Raw genomic sequence first — 25433 nt, 5'->3', positions numbered from 1 at the left:
ATTTCAATCAACTCATCAGCATTCAAGAATTTATCAATTTTGACAATACCATACGCGAATCTATCATCAGGTACTTTGTCAAATTGTGCAATTGTGTTTTCGCAATCATAAGAAACAACATCAACTTTTTCACGTTCATATTCAAGAAAAGGTAAAAGTTTCCTATGTTGTTCTTTGCTAATTTCAGATGAATGATGTAAAGCAGTTAATTTTGCATACAAAAGTTTAGCAGAGTTACAGTAGATATTTCTTTGTGCTAGTAACAACCTAACTTGATTTCCAAGATTGTCTTTATCGCAACTTACATTTTTGATCTGCAGTTCAAGGTTGTCTACTTTGCTTCGTTTTATTTCTAATTGAAAAGACCTTAGATCAATCGATTTATCAAACAATGACTGTAAATAAGAATAATAAGGTTTCACAAAGAAAATCTTTCACTAAGAAAGATAATCTCACAAAGAGATTATCGTGTGCACAAAGCGGCTATTAGGGTTTGTGAAAGGCGTAAAAAGTACACAAACCGATACAGAACAATATATAACACTATTCTAGACAATCCCTACAAATCAGGGATATAAAGCAAACTAATATACGCTAACTATGGAAACAAGATAAATATAAGATCTGTTACAATGCACTGAATAAAGCTATATACACTGAGCTATTGAAATGCTGATGCTGATGCTGAGATATACGCTGATGCTGAAAGATTAATTTCAAACATCATCACATTTCAAGGTTTGACCTTACAATCTCCCCCAATATGATGATGTTCAAAACCAACTAAATTAGAACACCTCTGGACAAGAATTCCTCATACTCAGCTTCAGCTTCTATTTTTACTGGCCAGTAAGGACTATCCAGCAACTCCTATCTTCTGTTCAGCAGCTCCATATCAATAAGGATGTGAAACTCTCTGGAGAGATCTTGATGACTTATGCACATTTGCCTTAAGCCAACGAGATGAGTGGTTGGAGCCCTTGGAATCTCAGCAGTTCGTTGAAAACACATTTTTCTGTTTTTGTTGAGATAGAACATCCCGCGTTCAGGAACTGAGATAAATTTATGTTGAACCGGGTTAACACTGATAGGAAGAGAGTTGGTTATTCCACCAGCACCAAAGTTCAGAACCAACACATCTTCACCATCAACTTGAAATTTGGTTCTTCGGATTCTAGGAACTGATGAACTTTAGCCTTGATGATGTGGTCATTCTTTAGGAACAAGGTCCAAACGCTGAAGTTTCTTGATCATCAGATGAAGAGCACATGTCAGTTCAGAGGAGAGAGCTAAAGTTTGCTTGGATGCTAATTCGAGTAATTCCATCCATTCAGAATATCCATATTTGATCAGCTCATCCCTCTTGACAAATTTAGTGTATGGATGTTGTGGACCTTGACAAGTGATTAGCAACGTAAGAATTTTCTCATTGCGTGGTTTGGAAGCTTTAACTTTGATGATTTTATCACTACACACTCGTCGTCTGAGAACATCTTGAAACCTCTTTCGATCAATCCTGTCTAGAATACTATCTGAGCTTCAAAAGATCCTTTGGCCTGAAGTTTATGCTGAATGAGAGATTCATCAGCTTGAGCAATATTCTTTAGAAGCTGAGCTTGATTGGCTTCATCAAGAATTTGCTTAACTTGATCAGGAGATATATTCCATTCAGCCGCCAAATTTGATATACTGACTATGGACATGGGTTTCTTGCAGGTAGGAGAAGTATCAGTGTGTGAAGGGGCCAAGTCAGTATCTGCTGCCTTGCGCTTACGAGATAGAGGTTGGGTATCTTCACTAGCAACATCTGAATCTTCTCCTTGGACCGGAATAATGGGATCAATGAATTTCATGTCTGGCCTTTGACATTCATTATCAAGCTCATCTGAATCTTCTCCTTGGACTGGAATAGAGGCATCAATGAAGTTCATATCTAAAATTTGACATTCATCATCTTGTTCATCATCATGCTCACTATCTTCGACAAGCTTTTCAGTATCTGCTGGACTATTAGGTTCTGTAGAATCAGACTCATGCATTGGCTTTGGTGACTCAGTCTGAACTAGAGTGTTGTCAACATATTCAATGTCTCTCTCTTTTGGATCATCAACAGTATTATCCTCAGCATCAGTATCTCCCCCTTTTTTAGCATCATCAGTATGAGGGCTAGAGGAAGGAATATGCGAGAGAACTCCCTTTAGCTGATGAACATCAGCCTCAATGCGCAGAAGACGCTGACTCATGTCCCGAGTCAGTGTCAGAAGTTCATTAAATGCTGAGGTCGGAATGTGAAGGAATGAAGTACCTTGAGCTGCTTCTGAGTGTGGTTGCGTCCCTGGAGAAGGTTGGTCCCCCTGGGGTAGATTCTCCCCCTGGGAGGGATGCTCCCCCTGAGATGGTTGCTCCCCCTGAAATGGTTGCTCCCCCTGAATCAGTGGTTCCTCTTGAGCTGAGTGAACTATCTCAGTGACAGAGACAGTATGATGAGAAAGTTGAGGGGAGAAATGACCACCATCTTGTGGTTCAGCTTCTTGATCGGCATGATCTTCATGGTTACCATCAGCTCCTTCATCAGTATCAGCGGTGAGTGAAGGAACAGTGTATGGATTTGCAATCCATTCTCTCATCCTATCAGAGATGCCGATGTCAGTATCCAACGGATCATCTTGATACATTCGAGTTGACATACGTGGACATTGGATGGGGTTTCTAGAGTGTGAGTAATAATCTGCAGCGAAAAATTTATCTAATACCATAGCAATCCAGCGTGGAAAGGGAACATGATCAGCATGTACATTTGCACTAAGGAGTTGAACAAGTTGATCAAAGAAGAAAGCTCCATAGTCAACCCTTTTGTTGAGAAGAAGAGAACATACGACTTGTTGCTCATAAGTGCTCAGTTGATCACCACTTCAAGACTTATGACCCACATATTTGCACAGAGCACCTATGAAGAATTTCCATCCTGGGGTCATACACTGACGCAGAATAAGAGCTGATCGAGTCCCAGCCTTTGAGTGATCATATCCCAGTTGATCAAAGAGACGTCGACAACGTTCAATAGGAGGGAGTTTAGAGAAGAAATCAAAAATTGGTAACCGGAGCGCGGCACTGAGGAGGTCAGCAGTAATAAAGACTGAATGTCTTCCACGGCCAATAGTCCCAGAGATGACATTGTTTTCATCATTGAGTGTTGCAGTGTAGTAGAACTCACAGACTTGTTCAGGAAAGAACTCTAATGGAACATTGCTGATTGCGTATCAGAGTCGACATGAGGCTAAGAAGTTAACAAAATCATCAAGTCCAAGACCTTGATGAACATCTGGAATGTCAGGATTGAAGACAACGTTGGTGGCTTTGATGTATATTGGAAGAGGAGGAGAGTTTAGGGCAGGGATTACCCTTCGTGAAGTAGAGGAGAAAGTGAATAGTGATGCCGCCATTAAAGAATGTTAGGAATCTAGGGTTTTGAAAATACGCGGAGGAAATTTGAATTGTGGAAGGAAGGTTTGAAATAGGGTTTGAAAGAGGTTTAACTATGGAATTAAACGGGCTTTTAAAAGGCAGTGATTATCTTTTTCAAAAATAACTGCGTATTGTAACAACCTGTCAAATCAGAAAAATAGCCGTTGGGTAAAGGAGCCGTTGGACTAAAGATGAAACGACAATCAGTGTCTGCGGAAGCGCTGCGATTAGTGTCACAATAGTTACATGCTGAGGATGGTTCTCCGTCAATTCAAGGTACAACTTGCTTGATTAAGGCTAGCAAGGAGGTTGGTGCGTGTGATAGATACTAGTTAGATTATCTAACCATCGGCACAGAGTGTGGTGTCTTTATCAGTGAGTCGTTCGTCTTACTGAATCATTAGACACTGAGTGAGAAGAAGGTAAAGAGATGATTGTTGCGTATGATAGACCGTTGTGTTTTGGTCTAACCATCGGCAAAGCCTGTTGGACTCTCATCAGCGCGTGTTTTGTCACACTGAATCACAAAATCAGTGAAAGATTGGTAAGAAGAGATAGTTGCGTGTGATAGATCTTGGTGCTTTGATCTAACCATCGGCAAAGAGTTTCAAGTTGTTATCAGTTTATGGTTTAATACAGTGAATCATTCAACTTTAGTTTAGAAGATTTGAAGAAGAGAGAGAGAGAGATAAGAGATCAAACCAAGGACTCAGTGTGAAAAATCATCAGCATGTCATCATCAGCGAAAAGTACATCAACTTATAAGACAATAGCAAACATTAGCAAAATAAATTACAAAGAGATCATTCCAAGTGCTCCAATAATGTAAGCAGTTGTTTGAGAATCCAGTGCCTTGGTGAAGATATCAGCTACTTGTTCTGAAGTATTGACATGTTCAAGAACAACCTTACCCTTCTCAACATTATCTATGATGAAGTGATGTCTGATTTCGATATGCTTTGTCTTTGAGTGCTGAACAGGGTTTTGTGTGATCTGAATGGCAGTGGTGTTATCACAGTATATGGGAGTCTTGGAGAACTTGATCCCATAATCTAGAAGCTGATTTTGAATCCATAAGAGCTGAGCACAACATCTTCCAGCAGCAACATACTCAACTTCTGCAGTCGAGATGGCTATTGATGTTTGCTTTTTGCTAGACCAGCTAATGAGATGATTTCCAAGGAAATGATATCCACCTAACATACTCTTTTCGTCTAAGTTGCATCCTCCATAGTCTGAATCAGTGTATCCAAAAAGTTCAAATGCTGAGTCGTGAGGATACCACAGTGCTGAGTTCTGAGTCCCCTTCAAGTATCGAAAAATACGTTTGACGGCCATGAGATGAGACTCCTTTGGATTAGCTTGGAATCGAGCACAGAGAATAGTTCCAAACATGATATAAGGACGACTTGCAGTGAGATACATAAGAGATCCAATCATTCCTCGATAAAGAGAGTGATTGACATCAGTGCCAGTTGGATCAGCGTGCATTTTATCAGTCTTGGACACAGGAGTAGAGGCTGGTGTGCAGTCACTGAGAGAATACTTAACGAGCAAGTCAGAAATATATTTACTTTGGTAAATAGAGATACCTGATCTTTGTTGCTAAACTTCAAGACCTAAGAAAAAGGTCATCTTCCCGATCATGCTCATTTCGAACCTTTGAGACATGATCTCTGCAAATTCCTTGCTCAGCTTCTCATTTGGAGAGCCAAATATGATGTCATCGACATAAATTTGAACAAGAATCATGTATGTGCCTTTGTTTTTGATGAAGAGAGTGTTGTCAATTGCTCCTCGTCTGTATCCATTTTCAAGGAGATACGATGTCAGCGTCTCATACCAAGCCCTAGGAGCTTGCTTCAGTCCATAAACAGCTTTATCTAGTCCGTATACATAATCCGGGTGATCTTTGTCAACAAAGCCTGGGGGCTGACTAAGGAATACTTCTTCTTCTAGCACACCATGAAGGAATGCTATCTTCACATCCATCTGATAAACAATGAAATTCATGTAGGATGCGTATGCGAGAAACAGTCTGATTGCTTCAATGCGAGCAACTGGAGCAAAGGTTTCCCCGTAGTCGATGGATTCGATTTGAGTGAACCCTTGAGCAACAAGACTTGCTTTGTTGCAAATAATGATGCCATCTTTATCAACCTTGTTGCGATAGACCCAGCGTGTTCCGGTGATGGTCTTTCCTGATGGTCTGGGAACAAGAGTCCAAACCTTGTACCTTTCAAACTCATTCAGCTCATCTTGCATGGCTTTAATCCAGTCAGCGTCTTGAAGAGCTGAGTGTATCTTGTCAAGTAAGATCATTGAAACAAAGTTAACATACATACAGAAATTATTAGATACAAGAGATCTGGTTCGGACACCATCATGAAGATTCCCAATAATTTGATCAACAGGGTGATCTCGATGTACAGGAGCTGAAACTGATTCCAATGGATTTGACGCTGGCGAGTTATTACTGAGAGGAACATATATGCTAGAACATGACTTGGGTTTGAATGATGACTTGGTTTGTTTTCCTTGTTCACATGCTGAGCACATCTTGTCTTTTACAACGCTGAATTTTGAGAGACCTCTAACTAGATCTTGATTGGATATTTTGGATAGATTCTTAAATTTCAAATGAGAGAACCTTTTATGCCAAATCCAGCTGAGATTGGTTTGAGACTTTGTAAAGAAACATTGCATCAGCGCCTTGTCACTTGAGAACATATCAAGAACATATATATCATCTTTTCTACTTGCTGAAAGTACGATGTTCTTGTCAGTGTAGACAACTCTTCCTTCCTTCTTTGTAAAGTGAACTTCATAGTCAGCATCACACAATTGGCTGATGGAGATAAGATTGTGTTTGAGACCCTTTACATATGAAACATTTTCAAAGACCACGTTATTGCACTTGATATTTCCATATCCTTTTGTGAATCCCTTTCCATTTTCTCCGTATGTTACTGCAGGACCAGTTTTCTCTACATAATCTTCCAGGATAGACTTGGATCCTGTCATATGTCTTGAGCATCCACTATCTAAGTACCAAAGATGTTCCTGACCCTGCAGTGCTGAGAAACTAGTTAGAACATACTGACCCATTCAAAGATGGGTCATTCACAAAGTTATTTGATAATAAGTTATAACACTCTTTAGGAAGACATTTTAAAGAATTTGACTTAAGAGTCCATTTTTCATTTTTAACTTTAATGTTATCAGCTCTTAAAGATGTTTCATCAAATGAGCATTCACTGATCTTATGAGAGGTATCACCACATCTGTAACAAACTCTAGTACCAAAGTTCTTCTTGGTGAGCATATTTCTAGACTTAACACATTTAGACTTGTAAGATTCAACAAGTAAACTTTGAGTCCCTTTGTTTATCATTGAATCACAACTAAATTCAGTGGAAGATAAAATATGATCAGTGACAGATGTGGAACTGACATCAGTATCTGATTTGGACATGTTCACAGAAGCATTGCAATCAGGAAAATGTTTAAGTTGTTCATGAACAGCGTGAAACACTCCATTTGAGATAGGGAATGCAATAATATTCTCTGTGAGAGGAGTTGGTCTCACAAGATGTGTAGGGTAAGATGTTGGATCAATTCCGGTAATTTCAACATCGCACTTAGTGACACCATTAGAGTTAGTAACACAGTATTCATCAATTAGACTCTGATTAATAAAAGAGTTACTGACAAACTTGTTTTTGAAGTTGTTTTTCACCTAATTCATGGAATAAAATTCAGATTCTTTTTCTTGTGATTTAAAAACCTTTTCAGCTTCTGCAAAGTTACCCCCAAGAATTTTCTCACATGAATGTGGAATTTGAGCAGAAATAATATAATTAGCATTTTTGTGAGATTGTGCCCAAATTTGAAGAACAATTTGTTCTTTGATCAAACGATCTTTAACATTATCAATTTCAGCAGACAAAGATGAGTTTGACAAACTAGTGATTCTAAGATTTTCCTGAGTGGAGTCATTAATGTTATTTTTCATGGATATTTCAGTTTTAAGAAGATCAAGTTGATTTTGCAAATCCCTTATTGTTTGATTCTTCTTAGAATTAAGAACACCCAAATACTCAAACATTTTGATTTTTTCATTTATTGAATAGGAAACAAAGTTTTTAACCTGATACATTGAAGGAGAGTCAGTGTTGTGCTTCCTGGAATTTTCAACTGCATCAGACATATCAACATCAAATGTACTTGTGTTGTTTTCACAATCGTCAGTGTCTTCTATCTTGACCATCAGACACTTAACTTCATCATCTGACGACTCCTCATCAGTCTTCCATTTTTCTTCTTCAGCAACAAGAACTTTATGTTCCAAGTTCTCTGCTTTCAGTTTCTCAACCAGCTTGTTGTACTTCTGCTTCCAGTATTCATCCGAGCTTTGAGTTCTTTGTTTGCATTCTTTTGCAAAATGATCAGCGCTCCCACAGTTAAAGCACTAAGTTTTCCCTTTCTTATCAGTACCATGCTTTTTATTAGCGTCTTATCTTTTTGAAAATTTTCCACCCATCTTCTTCTGAAACTTTGAGAAGTTTCGGCCTGATTTCTCAAAAGTGTTTACAATCAAAGTCGCACTAGCCACAACCTTTTCGAGATCATCAATGTCACTTTTAGAAGAATCAGTGTCTGAGTGGTTTTCAGTGTCTAACTCTGACACTTGCTTTTTTTTTTAGAATAAAGCTACAGATTATTCACGCTGAGAATCCTTCATCAGCTCCTTTCTCTGAAGCTTGGATTCCTCATAGTATCGTAGGTTTCCATAGAGACTTTGTAAGTCCATAGTGTTGATCTTCTCACTGTTTTTCAGCACATCAACATGGTTCTCCCAACCTGCACCCAGAGAATCCAAAAACTTCTGCACTAAAACAGTTTGATGCTTCAACTGATCTAGTCTCCGCAGATCATTAACAAGAGTATTGAACCTGTTAAAGGTTTGAGTCAAGGTTTCACCTTTCTTTGCAAAAAAATGTTCATACCTTCTATTTAGGTCATTTATTTGAGTAGCCTTGACTTCTTCAGTTCCTTCAAAAGATACAGTCAATGTATCCATCATCTTGTTTGCTGAGATGCAATTCTGAACCAGCCCAAAGATATTGTATGGCAAAGCGTAGCTGATTGCAGCCCGAGCACGAACAGCTAGACCATTTTTTCTTTTGTTATCTGCCGTCCAGTTTTCTCTAGGTGTTTTCTTCATAGCACCATCAGGAACATTGTTTTTTAGAGGCTGATACATCGGAACATATGGACCCTTTTTGATGATGTCCAACATGTCTTCATCTACCGACTCTAAAGCATATAGAGCCTTTATTTTCCACATAGCAAAATTTGTTTCATCAAAAGGAGGAATTTTAGCAGAAGGATGATTTGATGAGTTTGACAAAGAAGAAGATGAAGCCATTTGTTTGATAAAAGAAACCTGCTCTGATACCAGTTGAAAAGACCTTAGATCAATCGATTTATCAAACAATGACTGTAAATAAGAACAATAAGGTTTCACAAAGAAAAGCTTTCACTAAGAATGATAATCTCACAAAGAGATTATCGTGTGCACAAAGCGGCTACTAGGGTTTGTGAAAGGCGTAAAAAGTACACAAACTGATACATAACAATATATAATACTATTCTAGACAATCCCTACAAATCAGGGATATAAAGCAAACTAATATACGCTAACTATGGAAACAAGATAAATACAAGATCTGTTACAATGCACTGAATAATGCTATATACACTGAGCTATTGAAATGCTGATGCTGATGCTGAGATATATGCTGATGCTAAAAGATTAATTTCAAACATCATCATATTTCAAGGTTTGACCTTACACTAATTCTCTCCGTGTCTCAACTAGTTGCATATTTAATTTTTGAGCTTCAGTACTAGCAGACACAATAGCAGAATCAAAATTAGCCACAATATCATCAAATGAAGTAATTTCAGCATCATAAGCAGATAAAGGAATATTAAAAGATTCAAGAATAGCACGTACCTTGGTAGTTATTGGAGATTTGTCTGTGGATTTAGACACAAAGCATCGTCCTGCAACATTCTCTTCGCAACTTTCTTCAAAGCTTGCGAACATTGCACCATGAGTTGGATGCCTCATTTCTTCATCATCAGATCCTGAAGACCAGATCTGATATGTTCCACTCTCTTCTTCATCAGACTCTCCTTTTGCAACTACTGACATTCTTTTCGTCTTTGCATGCAACTCTTCAATCTTTTCCGAATAGTAGGCTTCATCTTTAACTTTGCTCTTTTTCTCCTCTTTCTTTCGCAACATGAAAACAGTTGCGAAGTGATTTGCACCATTGCAGTAGTGACAATAGATTCCAGAATCACCTTTCAGTTTCTTCACATCCTTCGCATCTTTTTGCTTTTCATCATTCTTCTCCAACTTCTTCTTCTCCTCACCTCCAGCTTTTGCGACACCACTCTTCGCATCATTTGCCTTTCCTTTTGGATTGAAAGCCTTTTTGAAAAATTTCTTAACTCTGTTGTTTGAGTAAAATGCCACAGCTTCATCATCAGAGTTCATTAAGAAACCTTCATTCTCTAAACCATCTGTTTCATTAATTTCAACTTCTGAAATCTTTGAAACCAAAGCCAAAGGTCCTCCTAGACTTTGTTTTGATTCTTCAAACATTTCTGAAACTTCACTTTCATGTGTTTTCAGCTGGTTGTAGAGATCATTCAAGCTAGTTGTATCAAAACTTTGTTGATTCTTTATCATCATACTCACACTTCTCCATTCCTTGCGAAGGCCATGATGAATGTTAGATTGAATTCCATGAGAGATCTTGTGATTCCATACCTATTGCAGCGATAAACAAGCTCATTCAGACGATCATAGTAGCTTTCAAGAGTTTCAGCATCCTTTTGTCTGAATTCCTTAAGTTCAAGAAGACATTGCTTCACATAGTTGATCTTCATCTTTTCGCTACCTTGATACTTCTCTTTCAAAGTAAACTAAATTTCCTTGACTGTTTTACAACTACGAATGTAATTGTAAACCATAGGAGGCAAAGCACCTCTTAGTTCCCTCATGCATCTCTTTTCGTTCTTCTTCAAGCGGTTTTGTTGTTCAGCAACTTCAGCAATTGTAGCAAATGGTCCAATTGGTTGAACATTTGTAGGAGCTTGAACTGTTCCTTTGATACAATTCCAAAGTTCTTCATCGATTCCATTTAAGTTATCCTCCATCCTATCGGCCCACTAATCATAGTATTCAGGGATTAACATCGGAATTTTGGTTGAAGAACCGAGTAAGTGAGAGAAGGAAGTCATGGTATTCATGTTGAAGTTCGCCATTGATGAACACTAGAAATTTTTAGAAAGCTTGAAAAACCAGATGAATTTGTGAATTGAATAAACGAATTGATCATAGATTGCTAATCGATCACTCGACTAAACAATTCAAATGCAGAATTGATTCAAATCTGAAGATCAAGAGTGATTTTCAAAAACAAAATGCGCGGAAAATTTTGAGTAAAGTTACTACTCAAAAAAACAAATGATTCTAAAATGAAAATCAGAGAAATGCAGTTTGAATCCTGCTCTGATAGCAACTGATGAGAATTGTTATCGAGATTTAGAAAACAATCATGATTGAATGAATGAAAAGTATGACCACCGAGAGTAAATATTAATCAGATCTTATATTGATGAAGAACTGATTACAAAGTATTAAGCAGAATGAATACTCGTGACAAGCTTCTTCTACTTTTAACCTTAGTCCCTATTTATAGGCAACCTGAGTGAACAAAAAATATACTAAGTCTATAGCAATACACTTCGCACAAAATGTGACTTAGTAAAATAACTAACATGCGAAACTAAACAAACACTTCGACTTTTACAACTCTTAGACTCTACATCTCCTTCTTGAATGCTGTCTAAAATGGCCATCAAAACACTCTTTAAGCTCAAGGATCACACTCTCATGAAAATCTAGTGTTAAGGGAAAAAATGAGGCTATGGAGGCTGATTATGGTTTGGTCCAAATGATATAAGGTTGTTTAAATAGAGTGCAAGTCAACAAATTAGGGTTTTAGCCACCTGCCACGTACGCCCAGCGTACCTGCTCGTACGCCCATCATACGAGCTTCAGGCACCCGATGCACAACTCTCACGTACGCTAAGCATACCAAATGTATGCCCATTTTACAAAAGGGCCCTTTTAGCAAAAATGAAAATACTCGAAGGTAGACAATGGAATACTTGGATAGGAGTGTTACAACTCTACCCCACTGAAACTAAACTTCTTCCTCGAAGTTCGTTGTCGCGAATAGATTCGGGTAATGCTCTCGCATCTCGTCCTCCGGCTCCTAAGTCCATTCGGATCCATTTTGGTGCTGCCATTGCACGTTCACTAGCTTCACCACCTTGTTACGAAGAGTTTAGTTTTTCTATCCAAAACTGCAATGGGCTTCTCTAGATAATTCAAGCTCTTATCCACCTAAATATCATCCAGAGAAATAACGGCAGCCTCGTCTACAAAACACTTTCGGAGTGAGACACGTGGAAGCTGTTATGGATCTAACTGAGCTCATATAGGAGGTCCAACCGATAAGCAATCCTGCCAACTCAGAAAGAAATGCTGAATGGACCAATGAATCGGGGCCCCAACTTGCCCCTCTTCCGAAACAGAATGACACCCATCCAAGGTGACACCTTCAGCAATAGAAAATCTCCCACTTGGAACTTGAGATTTGATTGATGCCGGTCAGCACAGCTTTTCTGCCGGTTTTGTGCAACCCTCATTCTATAATGCACCTGCTGAATCAATTCAGTGGTGTTCCGCACCACTTTCGTGCTTCCCATGACTCAATGCCCAACCTCACCCCAACAAACTGGAGTCGTACACCTCTGACCATACAACATCTCGAATGGGGGTCGATCAATAATATCATGATAACTATTATTGTATGAGAATTATGCTAGAGGAAGGTAAGTATCCTAATTCCCTCCAAAATCCAATACACATGCCCGCAACATATCTTCGACGGTCTGGATCATCCACTCACTCTGACCGTCTGTCTGCGGGTGGTAAGCAGTGCTGAAAAGCGACTGAGTACTCCACTCCTCATAAAACTTCCTCTAGAATTTGGAGGGGAAACAAACATCACGGTCCAAGACCACAGATACCGGCACTCTGTGCCTGACCACCACCTCCCGCATATATATATTGACTAATTTCTCACTAGATATACTCTCGGAAATCGAAATAAAATGCGTACTTTTGGTCAACGTGTCCACAATAACCAAAATGGAATCCACAACCCATGCTGTCATAGGTAACTTTATGATAAAATACATGGTGATCTCCTCCCATTTCCACATGGGAATAGGTAGCAGCCGAACCTTGCCGTGAGGCCTCTGATGTTCGGCTTTGACCTTCCTGTAGGTCAAACACCACTCAACAAACCATGCAACTTCCCACTTCATGCAAGACCACCAATAGCTCAATCTCAGGTATCGGTATATCTTCATGGATGCCAGATAGATAGAAAAGTTGGACTTGTGCAACTCCTCCAAGATCTTTCGCCTCACTCCCCCAAATGTCGGAACCCAAAATCTGCCACACTAAGTCAATAACCCCCGGCTGTCTCGAACAAACAATGGAATTTGCCCCCAAATCTGCTCAATCTTCTATTTCTCCTTTTTTCATCCCCTCCACCTATGCTTCTTTGATCATATCCATCAAAGGTGAGGTGACTGTTATCCTCATACGAACATCTCAGATCGGAACACTAGTTACCTTGCGACTCAAAGCATCGGTCATCACATTGGCCTTCCCGAGATGATATAGAATCTCTAGTCATAATATTTTACCACATCTAACCATCTCCTCTGTCTCATATTCATATTCTGTGGATCCATCAAATTTTCAAACTCTTGTGATCGGTGAAAATGGTGCATCGAACTCCATATAAATAATGCCTCTAAATCTTGAGGGAAAACACTAACGCCCCCAATTCCAAATCATGAGTGAGGTAATCCGCCTCATGCAGCTTCAGCTGCCTCGAGGCGTAAGTAATCACATGCTCCCTCTGCATCAGAACAACTCACAAACCTAAAATAGCAGCGTCACAATACATTACAAAATCATCCAATCCCTGGGGTAACGCTAGAATCGGGGCCTCACATAATTTTCTATCTCAAGGTCTTGAAAGCCAATTGCTGATCCAGGTCCCACCGAAAGGTCACACTTTTCTTGGTCAACCGAGTCAGAGGTACGACAATCTTGGAGAAGTCCTGGATGAATCTCCGATAGTACCCTGCTAGACCCAAGAAACTTCGGATCTTAGATGCATTCTTCGGAAACTCCCAACACACTACTGCCTCAATCTTGGCCAGGTCTACCAAAGTACCCTTTTGGTTGATGATGTGCCCTACAAACTGCACCTCACGCAACCAAAACTCGCATTTGGGGAATTTGGCATAAAGCCTCTCCCTCCTCAAGGTCCCCATCACCTCCCTCAAATGCTGCTCACGCTGCTCCTTGGTCTTAGAATAGACGAAGATATCATCAATGAAAACGATCACAACCCAATCCAACATCGGTCTACAAACTCGATTCATGTGATCCATAAGTGTCGTTGGAGCATTGGTAAGCCCAAATGGCATCACCACAAATTCGTAATGACCATAACGAGTTCTGAATGTCGACTTTGGTATGTGCTCATCCCTGATCCTAATCTGATGATACCCTGACCGAAGATCAATCTTGGAAAACCAAGATGCACCATGAAGCTGATCAAATAAATCATCAGTCCTCGTAAGCGGATAACAGTTCTTCACCGGTTGCTTGTTTAGCTCTCGATAATCAATATACATCCTGTGTGACCCATCCTTATTTTTCACGAACAGGATTGGTGCTCCCCATGGGAAACTACTTAGAAGAATGATCCCCTGTCTAGCAGCTCCTGAAGCTGCGTAGATAAATCTTGCATCTCAGGCGAAGCTAGACGATATGACGCCTTGGCTACCAGAGTCGCACTAGGAACCAAATCAATACGAAACTCCACTTGCCTCTCGGGAGGCACCCCATGCAACTCCTCTGCAAATATGTCAAGAAAATCTCGCACGATAGCTACTCTACTCATCTCTGGCATGGCCTCAACCCTCGTGTCCGAGAAATAAGCCAAAAACCCAGCACAACCGTGATAAAGGAGTCTCCTAGCTCTCGCATCCAAATATAGAGTTGGCCCATGCGAGGCTCCCTCCCCATGGATAACTAGTTCGAACCTTCACCAACTGACGCTCACAATCTATCATGGCCCCATTAGGCCCCAACCAATCTATCATGATGATCACCTTCAATCCTCTCAAAGCAATCTAAACCAAAAGAATAAGAAACCTCTTCCCAAACATATTCAGAACAATACTCCGAAATACCCTTGCAGCGCTCACTATACGATTATCCGCACTCTCCACCTCTAATGGGGAATCCATAGTCCCCGGAGAATCTCGAAACTTCTTGTTGAGCGCAAGAGATACAAATGATCGGGTAGCCCCTAAATCAAAAAAAAAAATATAAGCTGACAAACCATTGACCAAAAAGTTCCCTATACAAGATCATAACCACATAATCATAAATAATAAAATAATAAGATAGAAATAGATCACATACCAGTCAAGAGATTTGACGCTGCTCGGGCCTCCTCTATATTCAGCTGAAATAGGCAGCTCAACATCGCAGGAGCTTCCGCCTTGATCGGGCGGCCATTAGTAATCCTCGTTGTGGTGGGCGCAGGTACCGCCACTGCTCCTCCTTCACTAATCAACCTCGGAGAATTGGCCTTTTTATGACCGGTCTGGTTGCATTGGAAACAAATCAAGCCCTTCTTGGGGGAATCCCTGCTCATGTGGCCCGAGTGGCCACATCCAAAACATGTCGAGCATGCTGCTCGATAGGCTCCACCGTGCGACTTACCGCACATGGCACATCGGCCAGGGCCCGGATGCCCCTTGTTGGGAGGATCAAAGGTTCTAGGATTCTTAGCCTGACTGAATGTTGTCTGAACCTGCTCTGGCTTCCGCTACGTTCGGAGCTGAAACTCAATTTCCCATTCCTGGGCCTCCTCCACCATGTCATTCAGGGTCTTGCACCTCGAAAAGCTCAAAAATTCATCGATATCATCCCTCAACATGGAATGATATCTCGTCTTCTTCATCTCCTCATCCACAGCGTATTGCGGAACCAATAGTGCGCTATCCTGAAAATTGGTCGGTGCAAACTCTTAATTAAACCTCCTCACAAACTCCTCCCAAGTCATCTCAGGCACACCTGCTGATCCCACTTAGCGGGTAACCTCCTCCTACCAGTCTTGTGCTTGATCCCTCGACATACAAGATGCAAACCCCACATTTTCCGCCTCAGGGAAAAAGCTTGTGCGATGGGCATTCTCCATGTCCGCCACCTAGTGTCGACTAGTGATAGGATCCCTGACCCCAAAGAACTCAGGCACACAACACTCCTTAAACTCCCGAAACGAGGGAGCACGGGTCCCAATCTGGCCTGCATCAATCTTGGCTCAAAAGAACCTGAGCCGCTCCTCCATGACCTTCATGATGCCCTCCTTGACAATACCAAAGATTACTAGGGTAGCGTCAAGGATGCCATGAGTAATGTCAGCCACGATATGATGACCCGGCCTCTCATCAATGGGCTCTACACATTAGCCTAAACCTAATCCTAATCCTGATCCTGAAGCCAAACCTTGCATGATCATCACCATCCTCAACTGAAAAGTAACACATGATAAAAAAAATGATAAGGAATTTGAAAGGGATTCCTCCTCACTGGACACCTTAGAGCTTCCAGGTCTGACATTGTTTCGGGTACAAATCCTGTACTTTCAATAGTACGAGCCCAATACTAGTTTCCACACCTACATGTACGTTCCCCAAGGCCATACCTGATACCCCTAATTCACTCAACCACAAATCATAACCCACAAAACACAACACCAACTCAGATCCTAGACTATTCTAGAATTTCTCAATACCTACTGAACTAGAAACATAAGCCAATCATAACAAGTTACCCTATGCATGCAAGTTATACACATAGACTATCAAATAAGCTTCTAACCTAAACCACAACCAAACAAGGAACAAGAATAAGGCAATATTCATCATTCTCGGGCTATACAATCGTAGACATATACAATTTGAAAGCATACACATAGAAAGTAATCAATTCAACATCACTTTCCAAATATAACTATAGCATGGCTAGTACATTGGGAACACTTACTTGAGCTCGGTCGATTACACACAATGCACTCTCTCCTTTTATTTACGAAAACCACTTTCAAGAGAATTTTTAACTTTTGGTTACTTTTTGTAAAAGGGTTTACTATTTCTTCAGTTTGAGTTCTGACACACCTGATAGTGTGCCAGAATCCCTCAAACCAAGGCTCTGATACCAACTTGTAACAACCCAAATTTCACAGAAATTTTTTCACTAGATAATTAGAAATATCAACCACATTTTTTCCAAAAATCCCATTACATAACCAAATTGTTTAAAAGATTAGAGTATCCAAATACTAAGTGCAAAAATACTGGAGAGTGCACACTACACCATCAAGTCGGGCCCTTGCCCTTTAAACCAGAAGTACCTAAAACACCTAACAAAACTATAATAACACACTTAGTGAGTTCCTCAAAACACATGAAACACATAACCAAATAATCCATGTACACATATATATAATTTTTCCATGGACTCCCTCCATTGTATTCATTTGAATGCCATGGTCTACCCCTATGGTCTTGTATCCTAGAGCCATAGTGAAACATCCCATAAATACAGTCCAAAATTTTCATTTTAAAATCATTAATAAAGGAAACATGAATACCAATCTTCATATAAAACCCATAAATCGTGTAACTCAAAACAACATAATATCTGTCAATGTATCAAAATCTTATAAATTATCAGAGTGACTCATCCCAAGCTAAAACTGAGGTGTGTGCTATGCAGTCATCAAATGCTCTTCCATTTGCTAGCTGAAGTATTCGAAACCAAAACTAAAAACTATAAGCACGAACCTTAGTGAGTCTCCCCAAACTACCACATAACATACACATATCACATAAACATATCTTGGGCTCCGCCCTTGCTACATCGAGTCAAGCTCGGCATCGGCTTTCCCGACATCGGGCCCCGCCCAGCATCGAGCCTTGGTCGGTATCGCGCCTCGCCCAACATCGAGCACATCTTGGAATACATATGAGCACAATCAAATTGTACACTTAACCGAAGCATATGTCATTAATATTAAAACATTCCTTGGGCCCCGCCCGACATCAGACTATAGTCCGGAAACATACTAACATTCCTTGGGACTGCCCCGACATCGGACCAAAGTCCAGATACATATAAGTACAAACACACACAAGAATCACAAAGACATAAAGTATACAAAATTTCTCAGGACCATCCCAATATCATATCGAAATCTCAAAAAGCATATAAACCTATATCGTGACCCGCCCAGCATCGAACCGTGGTCCGGAACTACTACTAACTCAACGGGTCGGCGTTGGTGCCTTAGACCTCTTCATACTAGCAGAAACTAACCTCGTATGCTAATTGTAAAATTGTCACACCCCAAAACCGAGAACGGCGGAATACGTTCTGGGTGGAGGACGTCATGTACAGTATCATAAGAATTGCATAATTGTAAAAACAAGCGACAACAACCATTGCATTTATATAGTAAGTTTAATTACAAACATGTTCTGTAAAGTTTAATAGACACCAAAAGTATAACAAAATAAAAGATGGGTCTTGTATGTGCTCCATCTTCTCCAAAAGCTGCACCAGTACCTGTCTATCTTTGACCTGAGGATACAAGTTATTTTGAAAATGAGTATCAGCATAAAGCTGGTGAGTTCACAAGAATTTAGTGTCGTTGTTTGTGTAAAAGAGTTTTATGAATATGTAATTTAAAAACTGAAACTTATGTTTTTGAGTAGTAGAAATCCCTAGAAAATCCTATATTTTCTAGAAATGTACATTTTAAAGTTAAATCCTTGAGTGTGAAAAAGTATTATCATTGAAACCTTCAGTTATAAAAGTACAATAATAAATCTCATTTGAGTAACATAGCTAAAGAAATGTTGTTCATGCTAACAATAGTAGTGGTGCAAGTTCAGTTAGTAATAGATACTTATTTACTTTGGGATATTAGCTTAGACTTTAAGTCTTAGTGTATTAATTTGGATATTGGTGTAACCCTTCATGTAACCAACTGTATGATAATAGAGAGCCCGATAACCTTCCCGGTCATACGTAGTGTAGTGATGTAGTGCCACCCCTGGGCCTGGTCGGCTCGGACTGTAGTTAACAGTCGGGATGTAATAGCGTCCGTCCTATATAGATCTATACATGTAGTGTTGCTTTCCTTCCGAGAAGCCCTGGTCACATGGTGTAAGCGCGGTAGAGTGCCTTATAGAGGGATAGTGTTTTATACTCTGGATTAGTGTATTCACCTGTATTATAGTATAGTAGACTTTTAGTGTAGGACATAAAGTGTTTTCTTATACATGCATTAACTTGTAATAATAGCAGTTATAGTGAGTATAGTAGTAATAGAGGTAACGAGCAGTACTCTTAAATATACCTATTATAGTCAACTAGAGTGTATGATTTCATGCATTTGAATAACAAAGGTATTGTATAAGATGAAGACTTTCATATGTAACACAAATATATATATATATATATATATATATATATATATATATATATATATATATATATATATATGATATATAACTATGAAATCAACGACAATCGGACGGACAACAGATACCCTAAGACCACATCAAACAAGAACAGGAAATAAGGCGAGCTATCGGTCCTAAGTCCTTCAAGTCTTACTTATATAAATATATTAGTGTAGATAATTTAAAAGAAAAGTAGTTTAAACATAGTTTTGAAAATAATTTAACAACAATTTAATCTTAAAAATGCACTTGATAATTAATTAAAACAGTTTTATTGGTAAGTAGCTAAAAGTATAGAAAAGTCCCTTTTTGATGGTAAATCGTGAATCACATATGATTTGATAATAAAAATTGTAGCATTATACCTACAATGAGTACATCGGGTGGAAGTGTCGAATGAGCGTTTGGTGTCAAGTAAAGACTTGTACACCCTTTATGACCCTAGTAACATATGAAGACATATGTTTACAAGTAATTAGTGATTTAAACTCTAATTAAACACATATAGACATCCTAATGTGAATAGAAGCTCTATGGTTGAGTGTTAGAAGGCTAAATGATAGCAAGGGAAGAGTTTTAAGCCTCACTATGGAGTTTACTCCTCACAAACCCACCTTTGGTGAGTTTACGGCTGGGAGACCACCTCCCCCATGAGTTTATCGCCGTAAACTCATGGGAGGAGTGTAATTGAGTGATTTCAAGCCTCTTGTGGTTCTAGAAGTGATTCTAAGGCAATATACAAGGTTATAGGGGTGTTTAAGGTTCCAAAAGAGTACTCCCTTGGAGTTTACGGTCCTAGGACTACTCCTTGGGAGTTTACGGTTGTATGACCCATGGCATAGGCCGTGAACTCTTTGGCACCCTCCAATCTTCGATTTTGAGGTCCTTGCTCTTTCTTAACAAGTTCTAGTGAGGGTATAAGGCTTTTTAGGGGGTTAAAGGTTCATTTGGCATGTTTTAAGGGAGTTTACGGTCTAAGCATATCCTTGGGCCGTAAACTATTGTTTACCCTTCAAATGAAAAGATTTAGGTGTTCCAAGTCCGAAATAGAAAGTCCCTAAGTCATATCTAAGCCTAAAATGTGGTTTGGAAAGGTTTTGGGCTTGATTTGCATGTTTAGAGGGAGTTTACGGTCTAAGCATATGCTTGGGCCGTAAACCCTCTTTCAAGCCCTCAAACTTGTTGATTCATGACTCAAACACTTCTAGGTTAAATCCAAAATTAGTTTCTAAGCCTAAAGGGGTGAATTTGGGCATGTTTGGCACCTTTTGAGGGGTTTACGGCCTAAGGAGGTTCTTAGGCCACAAACTCCTTTTCTTTGGATTTCCTGAATGATTTTTGAGCTATAACAACAAGCAATGATGTCTAGAACAAGTTAGGGTAAGGGAAGTTACGTTTTGGAGGCTGAAACTTGCGGTTTTTGGAGAAAAACCACCTTGAGGAAAGAGACTAGAGAGAGAAAGAGTGTCTAGTGTTGGTAAAAAGTCGAAAGGAGTGTCCACTCACCCTTATATAGGGCTTGAGTGTTGTACCCGGTATACGACTACTCGATACTTATGTTTAACGAAGTTTTAAAGTTTTACCCGGTTAAATGGTCGTAATTAAAAATAAACTTTTCCAACTAAATGGAAAGATAATTTACGTGTTTTTATTTCTTTCATTACGATGATAATAATCATAAAATGCAAATAAAATAAACCATTTCTTGATTTGTCGACCCCAAATTAACGGAACTTTTTATAAAATAGACTATTCTATTCACGGAAACAAGTTATAACGACGGAATAAATTTTGGATTGTCACATCATCCCCCCGTTAAGGAAATTTCGTCCTGAAATTTAGAATTCAAGTAGTTAAGTTATTACAGTATTACTAAGAAAAGAGATGGGCATATTTGAGTTTCATTTGATCCTCGCACAAGTGAACTCTGGTCCTCGTTTGGCGTTCCATCGAACCTTCACAAGTGGGATGCGGCTTTGTTTCATTCGTTTGACCTCCCGGTCCATAATCTCCGCAGGCTCTTCCACGAAGTTGAGGCTCTCATTGACTTCGATCTCGTCGAGTGGGATTACGAGAGTCTCGTCGGACCGGAATTTCTTCAAGTTTGAGACATGGAAGGTAGGATGTAGGTTACTTAGCTAGCGGGGTAAGTTGAGTTTGTAAGCTACGGGGCCAATTCAGGCAAGGAAATCTCGAAAGGCCCTATATACCTTGGGTTCAGCTTTCCTTGCTTTCCAAAGCGTATCGTGCCCTTCCAGGGTGAGACTTCCAAAAGGGCTCGGTCTCCCACCTGGAATTTCAAAGGTTTTCTTCGTTTGTCTGCGTAGCTTTTCTATCGATCCCTAGCAGCTTTTAATCGTTCGCGAATCTGTACAATCTTTTCGGTCATTTCTCGAATGATCTCCGGACCCGTGAGAGTGTTGTCAGGAACTCGTCCTTTAGCTAAATGAGTGTCATCCACCTCAGCCCAGCACAGAGGAGATCTGCACTTCTGGTCGTAGAGGGCTTCAAATGGAGCTGCCTTGATGCTCGTATGATAACTATTGTTGTAGGAAAACTCCACAAGGGGTAAGTGTGTATCCCACGCTTTACCAAAGTCAATCACACAGGCTCGCAACATATCCTCTAAGGTTTGGATCGTCCTCTCACTTTGTCTGTCAATCTGCGGATGGTAGGCTGTACTCATGTCCAGCCTCGTCCCTAATGCATTTTGCAGTGATTGCCCAAAATCTCGAAGTAAACCTACTATCCCTATCAGAGATAATAGATATAGGGACACCATGCAACCGTACTATGTCCTTAATGTATGTTCTTGTGAGTTTCTCCATCTTGTCTGTTTCTTTGATCCGTAGGAAGTGTGCGGACTTGGTCAATCTGTCGACGATGACCAATATGGTATCTAGCCCACCCGTTGTCTTGGGTAGCTTAGTTATGAAATCCATAGTGATCTGCTCCCACTTCCATTCTGGTATCTCCAGTTGTTGGAGAAGACCTGATGGCTTCTGGTATTCGACTTTGACCTTGGCGCAAGTAAGGTATTTAGTCACGAAGGTAGCAATCTGCTTTCATGTTAGGCCACCAGTATAGCTTTTTGAGATGCAGATACATCTTATCTGAACCTGGGTGAATGAAGTATCGAGTGTTGTGTGCTTCCTTCATGACCAAGTCTCTGAACCCACCTATGACGCGGTGTCCAGATTCGGTCCATGAGATAATAGGCTCCGTCACCCTTGACCTCCAAGTTCTTATCCATTCCTCGTAAGGATTCTCCCGCCACATTCTCAGGCTTTAAAGCTTTGAGCTGAGCCTCGTCAATCTGTGTGGATAGATGCGAATGGATAGTCATTGTTAACGACTTGACCTTTCGACCAGGATACTCTTTTCTACTTAGGGCGTCTGCTACTACATTGGCTTTTCCCGGGTGATAACGAATTTCGCAGTCGGAATCTATAAGTAGTTCGACCCACCGTTGTTGTCTCATATTGAGTTACTTCTGGTTCAGTGTGTGTTGGAGGGTTTTATGGTCAGTGTATATTATGCTCTTCGTTCCATACATGTAATGTCTCCAGATCTTTAGAGCGAATACAACCGCCCCTAACTCAAGGTCATGAGTGGTGTAGTTAACCTCATGCGTCTTCAGCTGCCTTAAGGCATAGGCGATGACCTTACCTCGTTGCATTAAGACACAACCGAGCCCTTGATTCGATGCATCGCAACATACAACAAAATCTTCTGACCCTTCGGGAAGGGATAATACCAGTGCGGTGCATAGAGCTCGCTTCAGGGTCTGGAATGCCTTCTCCTGTTTCTCTTCCTAGTCAAACGTCATGCCTTTCTGTGTCAATGTGGTGAGAGGTTTCTCAATCCGAGAGAAGTTCTAAATGAATCTACGGTAGTAGCCAGCATGGCCTAGAAATTGATGAATTTTTGTAGGCGTCTTCGGTGCTGACCAGTTCTCGATAGCTTTAATCTGAGTGGGTCCACACGGATTCCTTCCTCACTAACCACGTGTCCTAAGAATTCGAATCTTTGGATCCAAAATTCGCACTTAGAGAACTTCGCGTATAACTTCTCCGATCATAGGGTTTCTAGGACTCATCGTAGATGATTCCTGTGTCCTTCCTCACTCCGAGAGTAGACAAGTATGTCATCAATAAAGACAATGACGAATTGATCTAAGTATGGACAACATACCCTATTCATCAAGTCCATGAACACTGCGAGTGCGTTAGTCAGTCCAAAGGGCATCACTACGAATTCGTAGTGCCCGTAACGAGTTTGGAAGGCTGTCTTCGGAACATCCTCCTCAAGCACTCGTAACTGGTGATACCCAGAACTAAGATCAATCTTGGAAAAGTAACTCGCCCCTTGCAGTTGGTCGAATAGGTCGTCTATACGGCGAAGAGGGTAACGATATTTGACCGTGAGTTTGTTGAGCTCCCTATAATCAATGCACATATGGAACGATCCGTCTTTCTTCTTCACGAACAAGACCGGAGCTCCCCAGGGTGAGAAGTTCGGTCTTATAAAGCCCTTGCTGAGCAGCTCGTTAATTTGACCGGACAGTTCTTGCATCTCTGCAGGCGCTAAACGATAGGGCGACTTAGCTACAGGGGTAGCTCCTAGGACTAGGTCGATTCTGAACTCAACCTGACGTTTGGGAGGTAAACCTGAAAGGTCCTCTGGAAAGACGTCTGGGTAATCGCATACAACAGGGATGTATTTTAGATCTCGCTTCCTTACGCAAGTGTTTCTGGGCTTGAATGCTTGAGATGATACGAAGGCTCGTACCGAGTTTGTCTCCGTAGATCAACAGAGTTTCATCATTCGATAGATTTAGGCGGATGGCTTTGTCGAAGCATAGAATATCAGCACGATGAAGACTCAACTGGTCCATGCCAATAATGACATCGAAACTTTTGATCGAGACTGGTAAGAAATCGATCGGGAATGAATGATCGTCTAACGTGAGGGTACAACCTACGTAAATTTTGTTAGAGCTTTCTGTCTTTCCGTTAGCCATTTCTACGACGAATGTTTCTTTTAGTGGTTGTGGGGATTGCTTAAGTAAGTCTTTAAAGTTTTGGTTTATGAAGCTTCTTTCTGCACCACTATTGAATAAGACACGAGCATAAGAGTTGTTGAGAAGGAACGTACCCATGACTACTGCGGGATCTGCTACTGCTTCATTGTTGCCAATAGCGAGTAGTCTTCCTGTTCCTCCCGTGTTCCCAGCCTTCGGACAGTTTTTCTTGAAATGGCCCGCTTCACCGCAACCATAGCAGGCCTGGCTTACTCCCGAACTGGGGACTTGAGAGATACGTTTGGGTTAGGATCTGCAAAACCAGACAGTATGGCCCTTCCGGCCGTAGTTGGTGCATTGCAATTCACGGCAGGGGCCATTGTGATGGAAGGGGAACTTGGGCACTTAGGCAGGTTCCCAACATAGGTTTTTGCTGGTACAGGGGTAGCAAGATTGGTGGCAGCATGGCCAGCCACGATTTGCTGGTCTTTGGAGGAAGTTTAAGTTTTCTTTCCCTTCTTCTGATCCCAACTCTTCCTCTTTTTGTCGGTTGATTTGGGTAGTGTAGTGGCAGTTGTGGTTGTTGTTGCTGGAGTGGAAAGAGTTTCATGATCAATCAACCTGTGGGCCAACTCCTTGGCGCCGTCGAAGGTTGCAGGATGTGAAGATAGAACATTTCCTTGATACGGGGCACTAAAACCCAGATGTATCGCTCAATTTTCTTGCTCTCAGAAGGGATCATGTTAGGGCACATAGCTACCAGGTCGCAGAACCTGGCCGTATAAGCCACTATGTCTGTCCTCTTCATCTTGAGGTTCCAGAGTACCTCTTCAAGCTTCTGTACCTCCCCTCTAGGGCAGTACTCATATCTTAGTAAGTCCTTTAGTGTGTCCCGGACCATGGCATTGGCTATTACTAAAGAGAGTGAATTGACATGTCCATTCCACCATGTCCGGGCCCTTTCGGTGAAGGTGGCAGCAACGAGCTTGATTTTGATTTCTTCGGGACACGAGCACATTTCAAAGACGGCTTAGGCTCTTTCGATCCATTAGGACAAAGCAAGGATTCCACCGGTCCCATTGAAAAGTGTTGGTTTACAGTTCATGAAATCTTTATAAGTACACCCCTGTGCACGTGGATGGATTTCACCATGTCTGGAGTTGGT

Source organism: Lactuca sativa, chromosome 9, assembly GCF_002870075.4.
Source record: "Lactuca sativa cultivar Salinas chromosome 9, Lsat_Salinas_v11, whole genome shotgun sequence".
NCBI classification, from domain to species: domain Eukaryota; kingdom Viridiplantae; phylum Streptophyta; class Magnoliopsida; order Asterales; family Asteraceae; genus Lactuca; species Lactuca sativa.
Note: the sequence above shows the minus strand (reverse complement) of the source record.